The sequence below is a fragment of the Salmo salar genome, chromosome ssa14, assembly GCF_905237065.1.
Source record: "Salmo salar chromosome ssa14, Ssal_v3.1, whole genome shotgun sequence".
NCBI classification, from domain to species: Eukaryota; Metazoa; Chordata; class Actinopteri; order Salmoniformes; family Salmonidae; genus Salmo; species Salmo salar.
In genome coordinates, this window is record NC_059455.1 from 35902396 (window position 1) to 35921473 (window position 19078).

The window sequence follows — 19078 nt, forward strand, 5'->3', positions numbered from 1 at the left end:
AAGTGGTCTCTGGTCCCCACCTGCAGAACCACTCCTTTATTGGGGGTGTCTTGCTAATTGCCTATAATTTCCACCTGTTGTCTATTCCATTTGCACAACAGCATGTGAAATGTATTGTCAATCAGTGTTGCTTCATAAGTGGACAGTTTGATTTCACAGAAGTGTGATTGACTTGGACTTACATTGTGTTGTTTAAGTGTTCCCTTTATTTTTTTGAGCAGTGTATATATATATATGATAGACAGATGTATCAATTAACCTCATTATAGTGTTTGTGAGAATGGTTAAACGCTACGTTTACTAGTGGTTCCTGGACTGCGGCGAAAAGCACCAAAGCTCCAAAACCAATATTGGCAGACGGACTGGAAGGTGGAGGGAGGGAGGAGTGGGTTTGGGGGAATAAAGTGCACATGTCCATCGGAGGCAAAGAGAAGGAGAAAGCAATATCACTGAAGCTTGAGACTCATCTCCCTCACTAACTTTAAGCACCAGCTGTCAGAGCAGCTCACAGATCACTGCACCTGTACATAGCTTAACTACCTCATCCCCCATACTGTTTTTATTTGATTTATTTTGCTCCTTTGCACCCCAGTATCTCTACTCGCACACCTATCACTCCAGTGTTTAATTGCTATATTGTAATTATTTCACCACTATGGCCTATTTATTGCCTTACCTCCCTTATCCTACCTCATTTGCACACACTATATAGACTTTCTCTATTGTATTATTGACTGTATGTTTGTTTATTCCATGTGTAACTGTGTTGTTTGTGTCGCACTGCTTTGCTTTATCTTGGCCAGGTCGCAGTTGTAAATGAGAACTTGTTCTCAACTGGCCTACCTGGTTAAATAAAGGAGAAATGAAAAAAAATATATATATTAACAGACAGGGCCTGGGAGGAGGAAGAGGGGGGGGTTGGTGGAGAGGAAATATGGGCAATCCATTTGAGGCAGAGAGAGAGAGTGTTCTTCAGTACTTCTTAAACTCCATGTCATCAGGAGGGCTCATCTCTACTGTTCTCTTCCCGACATCTGTCCAGTTGGTGCTCAGGACTGTACCACCCGACTCCATCTACAGGGGGAGGAGAAGAGAGTCAGTGATACTGACTGTGTACTGCTAAAACAGAAACATCTTTCGCCGTTCTTCTCATGGTGTGTGTGTGTGTATACCCACGAAGGATTTGTTTATGGCCCGTTTGACCTTGTCAGTGCCGTCACAGTAGATTTGTTGAAAGAGTTCGTCGAGCGCTGCTTCTCCTTCTTCTCCTCCTCACTGATGTCCCCCATCACCTTGTCCCAGTTACGGCTGGAGGCAGACGATGACGGGTACTGGTCTACACAAGAACACACGCGCATTAAAAACGTTTCAGTACCACAAACCAGTTCTGAATTTGTTATATGTTAGTGGAAGGGAGAGAGCGCAAAGGTGGAGAGAGCACGCGTGTGTGTGTGACGGAGAGGAACTGACTGGGGATGAAGTGTTTGACATTTCCTCCTGATCCCCTCTGTCTTCTGCATCTTGACCTCCACCTAAGAGAGCGGAAATGAGGGGGAAAGCAAGGAAGAAAGAGGCAAGAGTACAGAAAGAGAGCACGAGCGAGGACAGAAAGAGAGCGAGAGGAGAGAAAGAGCGAGAGGACAAAGAAAGCGAGAGGACAAAGAGAAAGCGAGAGGACAAAGAGAAAGAACGCCAGTGAAGGAGGGGGGAGAAAGAATGAGAGCGGAGGGAGAGAAGAGGTAGTTGTTATGTCTAAATAGGGCTCAACACAGAAGTTCAGAAGATGGTAGCTCAGACAGAGCCCACCAGTCTCTTAGTGGTGTGATCAGCTCACGACAGACACACAGGGATATGCGGGGGCACAGCCCACACCCAGATCTTCCAGACCGAGCGCTAATGAGACGTCTGTCAGATTGAGGGGCCGGAGTGTGTGTGATCAACACAGCTCAATATACTGGTGTGTGTGGGTGAGAGCTATCATTCTGTCGATCACAGCGGCAGGAGCACACATTTTGGGACAGATCATTACATCGGAGAAGAAAGGAGACAAGAAGATGAGAGGAGAGCCGCCACCATCCACACCCACTGAGCTGCAGTGACAGGCCCCATACCAGTGGGACATGCAATCTGCTGAGTTCTCCAGTACCCCCGTCATCTTAGGTTTGTTTGTGTGTAAGTAACTGTGTGTGTGTTCAGGGACGGTCTGATAAAGTAGGGGATGCGCTGGCATGTCGACGCAATTAAAGAACATTTCTGCTCGGCAGGGAGATGGGATTGTTCATTCATGAAGGTGTCAGGAGTAGATGCCAGAGCCTCAGAGGACACACATTCAGACAAGAGAACTGATTACAGAGCTAACAGAGGAGCTCAACACTAACCCAAAACGACTCTACTAGGACAGAATGGCACAATATATATATATATATACACACACACACACACACACACACACACACACACGTATGTGGACAAATTAGTGCATTCGGCTATTTCAGCTCCATCTTTTGCTGACAGGTGTATAAATTCGAGCACACAGACATGCAATCTCGATAGAGAAACATTGGCAGTAGAATGGCTCGTACTGAAGAGCTGAGTGACTTTCAAGGTGGCACTGTCATGATGCCCCCTTTGCAACAAGTCAGTTTGTCAAATTTCTGCCCTGCTAGAGCTTCCCCAGTCAACTGTCAGTGCTGTTATCGTGAAGTGGAAACTTCAAGGAGCCACAACGGCTCAGCCGCGAAGTGGTAGGCCACAGAATCTCACCGAACGGGACCGCCAAGTGCTGAAGCGCGTAGCACATAAACATTGTCCACTCACTACCGAGTTCCAAACTGCCTCTGGAAGCAACGTCAACACAATAACTGTTCGTTGGGAGCTTCATGAAATGGGTTTCCATTGCTGAGCAGCCGCACACAAGCCTAAGTTCACCATCCGCAACGCCAAACATTGGCTGGAGTGGTGTAATGCTCACCGCCATTGGACTCCAGAATACTGATGAATCACGCTTCACCATCTGGCAGTACGACGGACGAATCTGGGTTTGGCGGATGCCAGGAGAACGCTACCTGCCTCAATGCATAGTGCCAACTGTAAAGTTTGGTGGAGGAGGAATAATGGTCTGTAGCCGTTTTTCATGATTTGGGAAAGTGAAGGGAAATCTTAAAAGCTACAGCATACGACATTATAGACAATTCTGTTCTTCCAAATTTGTGGCAACAATTTGGGGAAGGCCCTTTCCTGTTTCAGCATTGCAATGCCACTGTGCACAAAGCGAGGTCCATACAGAAATGGTTTGTCGAGATCGGTGTGGAAGAACTTGACTAGCTGCACAGAGACCTGACCTCAACCCCATCAAACACTTTTTGGATGAATTGGAACGCTGAATGCGAGCCAGGCCTAATCGCACAACATCAGTGCCCGACCTCACTAATGCTCGTGGCTGAATGGAAGCAAGGCCCCACAGTAATGTTCCAACATCTAGTGGAATGCCTTCCCAGAAGAGTGGAGGCTGTTATAGCAGCAAAAGGGGGGACATACTCCATATTAATGCCCATGATTTGGAATGTCCACATACACCACATGACCAAAAGTATCTCAAATATTAGGACTGACTGACCCATGTTCAACTGCTGTCCACAATTGCAACCTCCATGGCCACCATGGATATTATTTGACCCTGCTGGTCATCTATGAACATTTGAAAAAATCTTGAAAAACGATCTGGCTTTATGGCCACACATGTACTCTAAAACTTTCCACCCGGGTACAACCAGAAGAGGACTGGCCACCCCTAGGAACCTGGTTCCTCTACAAGTTTCTTCCTAGGTTCCTGCCTTAATGGGGAGTTTTTCCTGGCCACTGTGCTTCTGCATTGCTGGCTCTTTGGGGTTTTAGGCTGGATATCTCTTAAGCACTTTGAGACAACTTTGTGAGAAAGGGCTATATAAAATACATTTGATTGATTGATGGAACCCTCCACTTTGACCTTCAATGTTCTTCATAGTACAATACATTTGGAAATGATTCAGATCCCTTGACTTTTTCCACATTGTTACGTTACGGGCCTTATTCTAAAATTGATTAAATAGTTTTTGCTTTTCTCAATCTACACACAATACCCCATAATGACGAAGCAAAAGCTAGTTATTTTTTTGCTAAAAAAATAAAAACCTGAAATATGACATTATATAAGTATTCAGACCCTTTATTCAGTAATTTGTTGAAGAACCTTTGGCAGCGTTTACAGCCTGGATTCTTCTTGGGTATGACTCTACAAGCTTGGCACACCTGTATTTGGGGAGGCTCTCCCATTCATCTCTGCAGATCCTCTCAGGCTCTGTCAGGTTGGATTGTGAGCATTGCTGCACAGCTATTTTCAGGTCTCTCCAGAAATGTTTGATTGGGTTCTGGCTGGGCCATTCAAGGACATTCAGAGACTTGTCCCAAAGCGACTCCTGCATTGTCTTGGCTGTGTGCTTAGGGTCGTTGTCCTGTTAGAAGGTGAACCTTTGCCCCAGTCTGAGGTCCTGAGAGCTCTGAAGCAGGTTTTCATCAAGGATCTCTCTGTACTTTGCTCTGGTCATCTTTCCCTCAATCCTGACTAGTCTCCCAGTCCTTCCTGCTGCAAAACATCCACACAGCATGCTGCCACCACCATGCTTCCCCGTAGGGATGGTGCCAGGTTTCCTCCAGACGTGACGCTTGGCATTCAGGCCAAAGAGTTCAATCTTGGTTTTATCAGACCAGAGAATCTTGTTTTTCATGGTCTGAGAGTCTTTACGTGCCTTTTGGCAAACTCCAAGTGGGTGGTCATGTGCCTTTTACTGAGGAGTGGCTTCCATCTGGCCACTCTACCATAAAGGCCTGATTGGTGGAGTGCTGCAGAGTTGGTTGTCCTTCTGGAAGGTTCTCCCATCTCCACAGAGGAACTCTGGAGCTCTGTCAGACTGACCATCGGGTTCTTGGTCACCTCCCTGACCGAGGCCCTTCTCCCCTGATTTCTCAGTTTGGCCCGGCGGCTAGCTCTAGGAAGAATCCAAACTTCTCCCATTTAAGAATGATGGCGGCCACTGTGTTCTTGGGGACCTTCAATGCTGTTTTTGCTGACATGCACCATATACTGTGGGACCTTATATAGACAGGTGTGTGCCTTTCCAAATCATGTCCAATCAATTCAATTTACCACAGGTGGACTCCAATCAAGTTGTAGAAACATCAAGAATGATCAATGCAAACAGGATACAACTGAGCTCAATTTCGAGTTTCATAACAAAGGGTCTGAATAATTTTGTAAATAAGGTATTGTTTTTTATTTTTAATACGTTTGTAAAAATGTCTAAAAACCTGTTTTCACTTTGTCATAATGGGGTATTGTGTGACAATTTGTTTTGTCACACAATACAATGCCACAGAAATTCAAGTTGAGGTAGCATGCAATTGGCATGCTGACTGCATGAATGTCCACCAGAGAAATTAATAGTAATTTCTCCTTCATAAACTACCTCAGTCATTTTAGAAAATTTGGCAGTACATACAATCGGCCTCACAATCGCAGACCAAGTGTAATCACGCCAGCCCAGGACCTCCACATCCGGCTTCTTCACCTGCGGTATCGTCTGAGACCAGCCACCCGGATAGCTGATGAAACTGTGGGTTTGCACAACTAAAGAATTTCTGCACAAACTGCCAGAAAACATCTCACGGAAGCTCATCTGCGTGGTTGTCGTCCTCACCAGAGTCTTGACCTGACCGCAGTTCAACGTCATAACAGACTTCAATGGGCAAATGCTCAACTTCGATGGCCACTGGCACGCTGGAGAAGTGTACTCTTCACAGATAAATCCTGGTTTCAACTGTACCGGGCAGATGGCAGACAACGTGTATGGTGTCCTATTGGCGAGCTGTTTGCGGATGTCAACGTTGTGAACAGAGTCCCCCACGGTGGCGCCGGGGTTATGGTATGGGCAGGCATAAGCTACCGACAACAAACACAATTGCATTTTAATGCACAATTTGAATACCGTGACAAGACCCTGAGGCTCATTGTCGTGCCATTCATCCGATGTCATCACCTCATGTTTCAGCATGATAATGCACATCCCCATGTTGCAAGGTTCTGTACACAATTCCTGGAAGCTGAAAATGTCCCAGATCTTCCATGGCCTGCATACTCAGACATGTCACCCTTGAGAATGTTTGGGATGCTCACGACAGGATGTTCCAGTTACCGCCAATATCCAGAAACTTTGCACAGCCATTGAAGAAGAGTGGGACAACATGCCACAGACCACAATAAACAGCCTGATGAACTACGCAATGGAGATATGGCTCAAATGGTGAGGCAAATGGTGGTCACACCAGATAATGACTGGTTTTCTGATCCACGCCCAAACTTTTTTTTAAAGGTTTCTATGACCAACAGATGCGTATCTTTATTCCCAGTCATGTGAAATCCATAGATTAGGGCCTAATGAATTAATTTCAATTCACAGATTTTCTTATATGAACTGTAACTCAGTAAAATATTTAAAATTGTTGCATTGTTGCGTTTATATTTTTGTTCAGTGTAGTAAAAAAATTGATGAGAAAAATATACAAATAACACTAATAAATATAAAAATAATACAAAGAATAAATACGTCATGAGTAACGATAACGTGGCTATATACACAGGGTACCAGTACCGAGTCGATTGACGTAGATATGTACATATAGGTAGGGATAAAGTGAATAGGCAACGAGATAGATAATTAACTAACAGCAGCGTATGTGATGAGTGAAAAGAGATTAGTGCAAAAATTATCAATGCAGATATTCCGGGGAGTTATTGGTTAACTATGACTAACTATTAAGCAGTCTTATAGCTTGGGGGTAGAAGCTGTTCACTGTCCTGTTGGTTCCAGACTTTGTGCATCAATACAGCTTGCCATGCGGTAGCAGTCTTTAATAATTTTCACAGCCTTCCTCTGACACCACCTGGTATAGAGGTTCTGGATGCCAGGGAGCTTGGCCCCAGTGATGTACTGGGCCAATAACACTACTCTGTGTGGCACATTGCGGTCGGATGCCAAATAGTTGCCATACCAAGCGGTGATGCAGCCAGTCAAGATGCTCTCAATGGTGCAGCTGTAGAACTTTGAGGATTTGAGGAACCATGCTGAATCATTTCAGCCTCCTGAGGGGGAAGAGGCGTTGTCGTGCCCTCTTCACGACTGTGTTGATGTGTGTGGACCATGAGTTTCATAAATGATGTGGACACCACGGGAAATTGAAGCTCTCAACTTGTTCCCCAACAGCCCTGTCGATGTGGATGGGGGCATGCTTGGCCCTCCGTTTCCTGTAGTCCTCAATCAGCTCCTTTGTCTTGCTGACATTGAGGGAGATCGTTGTCCTGGCACCACACTGCCAGGTATCTGACCACCTCCCTGTAGGTGGTCTCATCGTCGTCCGTGATCAAGCCTACCACCTTCGTGTCGTCTGCAAACAATGATGCAGTTGGAGTCATGCGCGGCCACTCAATCATGCGTGAACAGGGAGTACAGGAGGGGACTAAGCACGCACCTGAGGGCCCCCCCGTGTTGAGGGTCAGCGTGGCGGATGTGTTGTTGCCTACCCTCACCACCTGGGGTGGCCCATCAGGAAATGCAGTTGCAAAGGGAGATGTTTAATCCCAGGGTCCTTCGTTTAGTGATGAGCTTGGAGGACACAAGGGTGTTGAATGCTGAGCTGTGGTCAATGAACAGCATTCTCACGTAGGTGTTCCTTTTGTCCAGGTGGGAAAGAGCAATGTTAAGTGGTATGCAAATTGGAGTGGGTCTAAGCTGTCTGGGACCATGGTCTTGATGTGAGCCATAACCAGCCTTTCAAAGCATTTCCTGGCTACAGATGTGAGTGCTACGGGTCGATGGTCATTTAGACAGGTTACCTTGACGTTCTTGGGCACAGGGACTATAGTGGTCTGCTTTAAACATGTACAGTTGAAGTTGGAAGTTTACATACACTTAGGTTGAAGTCATTATTATTTACTTTGAAAAACTATTAAATAGTGACTTTGTCAGACAGCATAGGCAGCAGCTCTATAGAGATGATGACTTGGATATAAATAATAGTCAAATTAAACAAGTGTAATTAATATACACAACAACTTAAATATTGAATTAAATTCGTGAATAAATTATGGTTAATAAGTGATAAGCAGCAATGGGCAGACACTACCATCATATGACTTTTATTAATAGTAAAAATGATGCTGTAACAGAATAAAACTAACAACATCCCACTGACTTTGAGTAAAGCCAGAGTTTCTATGTACAGTTGAAGTCGGAAGTTTACATACACTTAGGTTGGAGTCATTAAAACTCGTTTTTCAGCCACTCCACAAATTTCTTGTTAACAAACTATAGTTTTGGTAAGTTGGTTAGGACATCTACTTTGTGCATGACACAAATCATTTTTCCAAAAATTGTTTACAGACAGATTATTTCACTTATAATTCACTGTATCACAATTCCAATGGGTCAGAAGTTTACATACACTAAGTTGACTGTGCCTTTAAACAGCTTGGAAAAGTCCAGAAAATGATGTCATGGCTTTGGACGCTTCTGATAGGCTAATTGACATCCTTTGAGTCAATTGGAGGTGTACCTGTGAGTGTATTTCAAGGCCTACCTTCAAACTCAGTGCCTCTTTTCTTGACATCATGGAAAAATCAAAAGAAATCAGCCAAGACCTCAGAAAAAAGATTGTAGACCTCCACAAGTCTGGTTCATCCTTGGGAGCAATTTCCAAACGTCTGAAGGTACCACATTCATCTGTACAAACAATAGTACGCAAGTATAAACACCATGGAACTACGCAGCCGTCATACCACTCAGGAAGGAGACGCGTTCTGTCTCCTAGAGATGAACGTACTTTGGTGCGAAAAGCGCAGATCAATCCCAGAACAACAGCAAAGGACCCAGAAGATGCTGGAGGAAACAATTACAAAAGTATCTATATCCATAGTAAAACGAGTCCTATATCACCACCTTCCGGAGACACCTGAAACCCCACCTCTTTAAGGAATACCTGGGATAGGATAAAGTAATCCTTCTAACCCCCCCCCCAAAAAAAGATAGATGTACTATTGTAAAGTGGTTGTTCCACTGGATATCATAAGGTGAATGCACCAATTTGTAAGTCACTCTGGATAAGAGCGTCTGCTAAATGACGTAAATGTAAATATCGACATAACCTGAAAGGCCTCTCAGCAGGGAAGAAGCCACTGCTCCAAAACCGCCATAAAAAAGCCACACTACGGTTTGCAACTGCACATGGGGACAAAGATCATACTTTTTGGAGAAATGTCCTCTGGTCTGATGAAACAAAAATAGAACCATTTGGCCATAATGACCATCGTTATGTTTGGAGGAAAAGGGGGGAGGCTTGCAAGCCGAAGAACACCATCCCAACCGTGAAGCACGGGTGTGGCAGCATCATGTTGTGGGGGTGCTTTGCTGCAGGAGGGACTGGTGCACTTCACAAAATAGATGGCATCATGAGGAACAAAAATTATGTGGATATATATTGAAGCAACATCTCAAGACATCAGTCAGGAAGTTAAAGCTTGTTCGCAAATAGGTCTTCCAAATGGACAATGACTCCAAGCATACTTCCAAAGTTGTGGCAAAATGGCTTAAGGACAACAAAGTCAAGGTATTGGAGTGACCATCACAAAGCCCTGACTTTCAACTGTAGGTATTACAGACTGGGTCAGGGAGAGGTTGAAAATATCAGTTAAGACATTTGCCAGCTGGTCATCGCATGCTCTGAGTACACATCCTGGTAATCCATCTGGCAATGCGGCCTTGTGAACATTAACCTGTTTAAAAGGTCTTACTCACATATGCTACGGAGAGCGTGATCACACAATCATCCCAAACAGCTGGTGCTCTCATACATAGTTCAGTGTTGCTAGCCTCGAAGCTTGCATAGAAGGTATGTAGGTTGTCTGGTAGGCCTCTGTAATCCATGACAGTTTTGCAACATTTGAAAGCACCAGAGGGATAGTTCAACCAAATTACATATTGGTTTCCTTACCCTGTAAGCAGTCTTATGGACAAGGTATGACAACAATCCATGCTTTGATTTTGTTTTCCACTGTTTCAAATGCTAACATTTTAGCATTTGTAGCACAAATCCAACGCAAGTTAATGGTACCTATATTAGCATTATCATGCTTCATGTCTGAATCACAAGGTATAAAAAAATGTATTGTATAACTCAATGATGGTTTGCATATGAAGCGTAGAAATACTAATATAGGTACCGTTGACTTGTGCCACACATTGGGATTTATGCTACAAATGCTAAAAAGATAGCATTTGAAACAGTGGCAAGGTAAACAAAACCAAAATCATGGGTTGCTGTCATACCTTGTCCAATTTTGTAATTTGGGTGAACTATCCCTTTAAACATTGATGGGGTGGGGGGGATAAAAAAAAAAAATACAAAAAAAAAATACAATCGGAATAGCATCATCTGGTGGTCAGAACCTGGTAATATCAGGATGTAGGATGGGACAAATCTAACTTCAACTACCAATTTCTCTGAAAAAAATAATAAATAAACTAAATAACTGAGATTAAATGACATAGGATGAAGAAACAATACTCCATTCTACTTGTCAGACATAGAGCACTCATACTGTATACTCGTTGTTGGGGTGGGATTGGCGTGGTCAGTGGGTGGCTTTTGTCCATTTATTATTTAGAATCCTCATGTCTCACTCATTGTTCGAAAAAAAAGTTTGGTCCAAATGGGATGTTAGGTACCATATTTATTGAATATTATATTTTTTATTTAACCTTTATTTATCTAGGCAAGTCAGTTAAGAACAAATTCTTATTTACAATGACGGCCTAAGAACAGTGGGTTAACTTCCTTGTTCAGGGGCAAAACGACTAATTTTTACCTTGTCAGCTTGGGGATTCGATCTAGCAACCTTACGATTACTGGCCCAAAGCTCTAACCAGTAAGCTACCTGCCGCCTGTATGAATCCTACAAATGAAAATGGCCAATTTGGGTGCAATCAATTAGCTTAATTTATTAGAAATACAATTATATTTCAACAAAATAATGTTGCAGGAATGCTAATATGATCAGTTTCAAACTACAGAAATGATCTCAGAACGATCTGAAATGGTGGGTGTCATGGCTTGCTGAAATGATATGGAACAACCCATTTGCTATTTCCACCAAGATCTTTCTGCAAACACAGACCTAGTCAACCTTAGCGGACAGTGCATGGGAATGGGCTGGGAGACTGAGGGAGAGACACAAGGCAGAGAGAGCCTTTGTGGAGGCAGCGTGTGCCTATTTGTGCGCGTGCGTGTGTGACAGGCTAGATGCTGCATCTTAAAGGGATGTGACAGCACAGACACTGCTCCCAGGGGCCATACTGAGCAACACGCACAAGCACAACTCGTACCCCCTGCCTGTCAGAGTTGAGTCCCTGTGTCCCATCTCTCCAGTCCCACGTGCTCTTGCCCCAGTCACATTCCACCTTGCCATACGCACACAGTCTTCCACTCGCAGACAAACACACACCCCCCCAGACAGTATGTCTGACAAGTACACATATGCTTGCACATACACACAGGTAAATCCATTTGATTTCAATCACTTTTTGACAGAACCCATTTTGATTTGAAAGAAACATTCCATACATATTTGCTCATTGTAGAAGTGCTCAGAAAGTGTCCTTCTGGACCTGAGCGCCAAAACATTTAAGAGATAAAGCTGCTCAAAGTTGACCTATTTGCATACCCCCCTATACCATGAGTAGTGCTGAGCGATTAGTGTTATTTGTCGGTTCGATTATAAAATGTAAAAAAATACAATAACGGTTTTGATCATTTTTTAAAACATTTAATGCACTATGAATTATGTGGGTATTTGTATTTTGTATTTATTATGAATCCCCATTAGCTGCTGCTACTCTTCCTGGGGTCCAGCAACATTAAGGCAGTTTATACAACTTTAAAACATTACAATACATTCACAGATTTCATAACACACTGTGTGCCCTCAGGCCCCTACTCCACCACTACCACATATCTACAGTACTAAATCCATGTGTATGTATAGTGCGTACGTTATCGTGTGTGTGTGTGTGTGTGTGTGTCTGTGCCAAATGTTTGTGTTGCTTCACCCCGCTGTTTCATAAGGTGTTTTTGTATCTGTTTTTTAAATCAAATTTTACTGCTTGCGTCAGTTACTTGATGTGGAATAGAGTTCCATGTAGTCATGGCTCTATAAGTACTGTGTGCCTGCCATAGTATGTTCTGGACTTGGGGACTGTGAAGAGACCTCTTGTGGGGTATGCATGGGTGTCCGAGCTGTGCGCCAGTAGTTTAGACAGACAGCTCGGTGCATTCAACATGTCAATACCTCTCATGAATAAAAGTAGTTGATGAAGTCAATCTCTCCTCCACTTTCAGCCAGGAGAGATTGACATGCATATTATTAATAATAGCTCTGTGTAAATCCAAGGGCCAGCCGTGCTGCCCTGTTCTGAGCCAATTGCAATTTTCCTAAGTCCTTTTATGTGGCACCTGACCACACGACTGAACAGTAGTCAAGGTGCGACAAAACTAGAGCCTGTAGGACCTGCCTTGTTGACAGTGTTGTTAAGGCAGAGCATCGCTTTATTATAGACTTCTCCCCATCTTAGCTACTACTGCATCAATATGTTTTGACCATGACAGTTTACAATCTAGTGTTAATCCAAGCAGTTTAGTCATCAACTTGCTCAATTTCCACATTATTTATTACAGGATTTAGTTGAGGTTTAGGGACTAGTGAGGTTTAGGGACTAGTGATGTTTAGGGACTAGTGAGTGTTTTGTTCCAAATACAATGGTTTTAGTTGTATAAATATTTAGGGCCAACTTATTCCTTGCCACCCACTCAAACTAACTGCAGCTCTTTGTTGAGTGTTGCAGTCATTTCAGTCACTTACGTGTATAGTGTTGAGTCATCCGCATACAGTTGAAGTCAAAAGTTTACAAATACCTTAGCCATATACATTTAAACTCAGTTTTTCACAATTCCTGACATTTAATCCTGGTAAGAATTCCCTGTCTTAGGTCAGTTAGGATCACCACTTTATTTTAAGAATGTGAAATGTCAGAATAATAGCAGAGAGAATGATTTATTTCAGCTTTTATTTCTTGCATCACATTCCCAGTGGGTCAGAAGTTTACATGCACTCAATTAGTATTTTGTAGCATTGCCTTTAAATTGTTTAACTTGGTTCAAACGTTTCAGGTATCCGTCCACAAGCTACCCACAATAAATTAGGTGAATTTTGGCCCATTCCTCCTGACAGAGCTGGTGTAACTGAGTCAGGTTTGTAGGCCTCCTTGCTCGCACGTGCTTTTTCAGTTCTGCCCACACATTTTCTATAGAAGTAGAACGAGTGGAACGTCTTCTATGTACTCTGCAGAGAAAAACACCTTGATGCACTCCTGCTCCTGCTGTCAGGAGATGTCTACCAGTGAGAGGAAGGTGGAGATGCTCTGTCCTGACGGGAAGAAGATCATGCAGAACTACATTTACATTGATAAGTGTGGCTGCCATGACTCTGAGTGTGACAAGAAGAACCACGTAGCTTAGGCCTTGAAGAATTAAGTCTTTTGAAATGTTCTTATTTACAATAACTGCATGGAATATTAAATACTTTTATCTAAAGGGAACCAATAGGGGCTGTCTAATTATCATATAGGCTACTTTTCATAAGGTGAATGCACCAATTTGTAAGTCGCTCTGGATAAGAGCGTCTGCTAAATGACTTAAATGTAATGTAATGTATAGCTTGAGGTCAGGGCTTTGTGATGGCCACTCCAATACCTTGACTTTGTTGTCCTTAAGCCATTTTGCCACAACTTTGGAAGTATGCTTGGGGTCATTGTCCATTTGGAAGACCCATTTGCGACCAAGCTTTAACATCCTGAATGATGTTTTGAGATGTTGCTTCAATATATATCCACATCATTTTCCTTCCTCATGATGCCATCTATTTTGTGAAGTGCACCAGTCCCTCCTGCAGCAAAGCAGCCCCACAACATGATGCTGCCACCCCCGTGCTTCATGGTTGGGACGGTGTTCTTCAGCTTGCAAGCCTCCCCCTTTTTCCTCAAAACATAACGATGGTCACTACGGCCAAACAGTTCTATTTTTGTTTCATCAGACCAGAGGACATTTCTCCAAAAAGTACGATCTTTGTCCCCATGTGCAGTTGCAAACCGTAGTGTGGCTTTTTTATGGCGGTTTTGGAGCAGTGGCTTCTTCCCTGCTGAGAGACCTTTCAGGTTATGTCGATATAGGACTCGTTTTACTATGGATATAGATACTTTTGTAATTGTTTCCTCCAGCATCTTCTGGGTCCTTTGCTGTTGTTCTGGGATAGATTTGCACTTTTCGCACCAAAGTACGTTAATCTCTAGGAGACAGAACGCGTCTCCTTCCTGAGCGGTATGACGGCTGCGTAGTTCCACGGTGTTTATACTTGCGTACTATTGTTTGTACAGATGAATGTGGTACCTTCAGGCATTTGGAAATTGCTCCCAAGGATGAACCAGACTTGTGGAGGTCTACAATTCTTTTCTGAGGTCTTAGCTAATTTATTTTGATTTTCCCATGATGTCAAGAAAAGAGGCACTGAGTTTGAAGGTAGGCCTTGAAATACACTCACAGGTACACCTCCAATTGACTCAAATGATGTCAATTAGCCTATCAGAAGCGTCCAAAGCTATGACATCATTTTCTGGACTTTTCCAAGCTGTTTAAAGGCACAGTCAACTTAGTGTATGTAAACTTCTGACCCACTGGAATTGTGATACAGTGAATTATAAGTGAAATAATCTGTCTGTAAACAATTTTTTGAAAAATTATTAGTGTCATGTGTAACAGTGTAGGTTCCGTCCCTCTCTTCGCCCCAACCCGGGCTCGAACCAGGGACCCTTGCACACATCAACAACTGACACCCGACGAAGCATCGCGCCACAAAAGCCGCGGCCCTTGCAACGCAAGGGGAAACCCTACTTCAAGTCTCAGAGCGAGTGACGTCACTGATTGAAACGCTATTAGCGCGCACCACCGCTAACTAACTAGCCATTTCACATCGGTTACACATGCACAAAGCAGATGTCCTAACCAACTTACCAAACCTATAGTTTGTTAACAAGAAATTTGTGGACTGGTTGAAAAACGAGTTTTAATGACTCCAACCTAAGTGTATGTAAACTTCCGACTTCAACTGTACATAGAAACTCTGGCTTTACTCAAAGTCAGTGGGATGTTGTTAGTTTTATTCTGTTACAGCATCATTTTTACTATTAATAAAAGTCATATGATGGTAGTGACTGCCCATTGCTGCTTATCACTTATTAACCATAATTTATTCACGACTTTAATTCAATATTTAAGTTGTGTATATTAATTACACTTGTTTAATTTGATGACTATTATTTATATCCAAGTCATCATCTCTATAGAGCTGCTGCCTATGCTGTCTGACAAAGTCACTATTTAATAGTTTTTCAAAGTAAATAAGGCATACTTTTATGTAGTGATGGGTGAAAAATTAAATCGATAGTTACATACCGTATCGCTTTAAAAACAAAATCTCAAATTCCCAGCCCTACTTTTATGACTGCTGAATACCAACTATCAATCACTTAGATCATGTCTCTTCAGGTAGAGATGCCTCGAAGCAACTGCTCTCTATCCCTCTCGATTGTGCATTGCTCTCTTCGTGTCTTCCCCACACTAACCTAATGTAGCAGGTGTAATGGATTATGGTCATTGTCGTTAGTTACCACTTTTTCTGCCCTAAACTATGTATAATATTGGCTTGTTGGAAACTACAACTCCCTACTACATAGCACAGTTTGGGCTTGATTTGATTTATCTTAAGAGAACCTGTGCAATGTGCACATTGAGCTCCGAAAAAAACTAATGGAATTCAAATAATTTAACCGATTTCAGTCAATTAGTTGTTTAAAACCCCCCAAAATAACCAAGATTTCAGTTAATCGCTCAGCACTAACGATAAGACATGAATGTCTTCATCACTGGAAAAGATAAATGGCTGAGGTTGATATAATTTAAAAGCCTACAAACAGGGTTTTCAAACTATTTTATAATTTGAGAAAAAAAGTTAAATACAAATGTATTTTTTTTTGCCTTAAATGTGAATGATCAAAAAAACGTGTAAACTATGTTGTAACTTGGACCCCCTTTTACATAGAGTTTTGTTGTTGTTGTGCCTGCCATCGGTTGATACACAACATGCTCTTGTATACAGGGTGGGTGTCATGTTTGACATTTCAAATGGTACAGCAAAGATGGTCAGAGGTTCACACATTGTTTTTTTTTTTTCATTAAAGTCTTTAAATTGACATTCGGCAGTGGGTGGACTGGCGGCCATCTTTGTGGAAGTAATTAGAAGTTAAAATGTAAATTACATTTAAATGTCAATGGCTAAAGTGCAGCGGTCTGAAGAGAAATAGAATTCATAGAATGGACCTATGATTAAAATGACACCCACCCTGTATTCATGAGCATGTTGTGTCTTAACCAATGGCGGGCACAACACAAAAACTTCAGACGATATAAAGTAGGGTCTTAGCTACAACACATGCTAATATGAAGATGTTTTTAAACATTTTCTTCAATAAATGACTTTGACAACCCTGTTTGTAAGCTTTTAAATGACACCTAACTCAACTGTTTATCTTTTCCATTGAAGACCTGGATGTCTCATGGTATGGTGGGGTATGCAAAATGGGTCAACTTGGAGCACCTCCATCTCCTATAGGTTTTTTGCCTGATGACTCCAACAATTCTTCCGCTACTCTGTTTGCTACATACTTCAGTCTGAGACTTCCATTATTGAAGTAGTTTGTGGTGACATCCAAATGAGGGCTGTGTTACAAAACATAAGTGATTGGATCATCTCTAACCAATCAGAGTATCAATGGCAATGACACATTGTCAAAATGGCGCTTTACCCACATGTGGTCGTTCGGACTCTGGCCCAACCCATCGGTTTCTGGGAAGAATCACAATGGTTAGAATGTTTGCGTTCTAGAAATAGTTGGGGAGGTGCTCAGATCCATCTCATTGCAGAGAATAAACTAACAACTGTGGCATAGTGTTTGGCCGGAGCAAGGAGTTTGGGTAGCCAGCAAAAATGTTTCAGCATTCAGGTTAAAAAAGTCACTTTCTGACCAGTTCTTCCATGGGCAAATATGTATGGAACCAAGGTATGGTCATTATTTGGTTCTCCCCAAATAAAAGGGGCGCACCGCCACCTTGTCAACTTGGCTGCGACACTATTTAAAGATTTCAGGGCAAATTAAACAGATATTTAGATATGATATAGTTACTATCTTTGATTGACAATGACATTGTCGAATCATAGAAACTTTGTAATGGCAGTCAAACAAACGTCAACTGACCAAAGTTGCTAAGCTTAACCTTCAAATGAATTACAGAATATCTCCTATATTTACACAGATATCAGATCAGCTCGTGAATAACTGGGAGATGAAGAGCGGAAATAGTTCAAGGTATCTTAACGGGGACCAACTGTTTTAAAAATAGCCATACCTACTCTCGTACCATTTGTTGCTCACACTTACTGAAGCTCATATGGGCAACAAGTACGAGACAGCACAGAGAAGGGGGAAATGTTAGAGCGGTAATTTAGGGGTTGGCTTAAATGCGTAAGACACATTTCAGTTGAAGGTATTCAGTTGTACAACTGACTAGGTATCCCCTTTCCCTTTCCCATTAGCGAGCGACGTGCTTTGATTACGCAACCTGTAGATTACAGAATAAAGTTAGGAATTTTTAGGTGAGACGAGTCAGAATTTGGGGTTTCAGTGGGATTGGAACTGGATATGAAAATAGCCTAGGGTCTAGGACATGTGAAGATAGGCATGAGGGAAAATTTTCCTCTCTAAATTGTTAACAGCATTCATGTCTGACAGAGATGCCCATGTATTGAATTGTGCATAGGCCTATGACATTTGTGACGGTCTGAAGAGTCACAATAACAGCTCAAAGAGGCACACGTTATTTTATAAGCTATACCAGTGATTCCCAACCAGGGCTACTAGGAGCCCTGGGGGTACTTGGCCTATCCACAGGGGGTACTTGAAAAGACTCAGGAGACTGGTAAAATGCACGAGGGGGGTACTTCTGGAGTATCCAGGCAGAGCAATATTCAGTTGGTGGTACAGTAACCAAAAAAGGTTGGTAACCACTGGCTATACTGTAGGGGTTTTCCTTTAGGGTTTATTAACTGCATTCGGGTCGTATGGCAGCCCCTACTTTAGATTACAGCAGAGAAGAATTTAAAAAGCAAATTATCAAATAGAAATACAGTCTGGTTAGGGAGGCTGACAGGCATGGAAATTACAGGGACGGAGGTTGTATGTTATCTATTCACAGAGACGAGATGAGTTTGGAGCGTGTGTGTTTACCCTTCCGTTCTGATCAAACACTCTGGTTTGTAACTTGCTCCATGTTGTCGTGACAACCCCGCGCATTAGAATGTCTGTCATAGCCGATGAGGGAGGAGGTCAGAACTGACAGATGTGAGACACACACTCATAACGCACACACTTACAGGACAACTTCGGAAAGATTCTGTGAAGACAGCACAAGAGTGTTAAGTGTAATTTCTGAGCATGTGTGTGTCTATCTTCCCTTCTAAGCCCTAGTTCAAACAGTGCCCTATTGCAGCACAGAACTACGTCACTTTGGGGATAGATTGCCGTCTGAAACAATATAGTACGCGTCGCCTGTCATTTCACGATAGTTCGGCAGCCTCTGACGCTCTTTCTGAGTGGTACTGGTGAAGCATGCCTTCTTTCATTTTACCTTTTTTCACCCCCTTTTCATGGTATCCAATTGGTAGACAGTCTTGTCTCATCACTGCAACCCGTATGGACTCTGGAGTCGAGAGCCGTGCGTCCTCCAAAACACAACCCAAACAACTGCTTCTTGACACAATGCCCACTTAACC

General features: G+C 42.7%; 1 pseudogene; it reads right to left on the reverse strand.

The window, feature by feature from the left end:
- LOC123723852 (protein SGT1 homolog) lies at positions 1 to 2155 on the reverse strand (annotated as a pseudogene).
- Positions 2156 to 19078: the final 16923 nt, after the last annotated feature.